Here is a 1514-nt window from a genome sequence, read left to right as displayed (position 1 = left end):
AGTAATTTGACAACAAAAGGAGATCAAGGGGATACAAATTGGAAAGGAAGAAGTCAAAATATCACTATTTGCAGAGGATATGATGGTATATGTAAGTGACCCTAAAAAGTTCACCAGAGAACTCCTAATCCTGATAAACAGCTTCAGTGCTGTAGCTGGATATAAAATTAGCTCAAACAAATCAATGGCCTTTCTCTACACAAAGAATAAACAGGATGAGAAAGAAATTACAGAAACAACAATCTTTACAATAGTCACAAATAATATAAAATACCTTGGTATGACTCTAACTAAGGAAGTGAAAAATTTGTATGATTAAAAACTTCAAATCTCTGAAGAAAGAAATTGAAGAAGATCTCAGAAGATGGAAAGATCTCCCATGCTCATGGATTTTCAGGATTAATATAGTCAAAATGGCCATCCAGTTGAAAGCAATTTACAGATTCAATGCAATCCCCATCAAAATTCCAACTCAATTCTTCACTGAGTTACAAAGGGCAATTTGCAAATTCATCTGGAATAATAAAAAACTCGGATAGCAAAAACTAGTCTCAACAATAAAATAACCTCTGGTGGAATCANCATGCCTAACCTCAAGCTGTACTACAGAGCAATTGTGATAAAAACTGCATGGCAGTGGTACAGCGCCAGACAGATAGATCAATGGAATAGAATTGAAGACCCAGAAATGAATCCACCCACCTATGGTCACTTGATCTTTTCAAAGGGAGCTAAAATCATCCAGTGAAAAAAAGACAGTATTTTCAACAAATGGTGCTGGGTACAACTGGCAGTTATCATGTAGAAGAATGTGAATTGATCCATTCTTATCTCCTTGTACAAAGCTCAAGTCTAAGGGATAAAAGACCCGCAATAAAAAGACATAGACTAATAAACTGGATATATAAACAGGACCCAACATTTTGCTGCACACAGGAAACACAACTCAGTGAGAAAGACAGACACCACTACAGAATAAAAGGTTAGGAAACAATTTTCCAAGCAATGGTCCCAAGATTTAAGCTGGAGTAGCCATTCTAATATTGAATAAAATCAACATTCAAGCAAAAATTATCACAAAAGATAAGGAAGGACACGCCATACTAGTCAAAGGAAAAATCTACCAAGATGAACTCTCAATTCTGAACATGTATTCTCCAATTGCAAGGACAACCACATTCATAAAAGAAACTTTATGAAAGCTCAAAACATACATCAAACCCCACACAATACTAATGGGAGACTTCAACACTCCACTCTCACCAATGGACAGGTCATTGAAACAGAAACTAAACAGAAACACAATGAAACTAAGAGAGGTTATGAACCACATGGATTTAAAAGATATACACAGAACATTTCACCCTAAAGCAAAAGAATACACCTTCTCAGCACCTCATAGTACCTTTTCCAAAATTGACCATATAATTGGTCACAAAACAACCCTCAACCAATACAAGAAGATTGAAATAATACCATGCACCCTATCAGATCACCATGGCCTAAGGCTAGTC

The sequence above is a fragment of the Mus pahari genome, chromosome 3 (assembly GCF_900095145.1).
Source record: "Mus pahari chromosome 3, PAHARI_EIJ_v1.1, whole genome shotgun sequence".
Lineage (NCBI taxonomy): Eukaryota > Metazoa > Chordata > Mammalia > Rodentia > Muridae > Mus > Mus pahari.
This window is presented reverse-complemented; position numbering follows the sequence as displayed.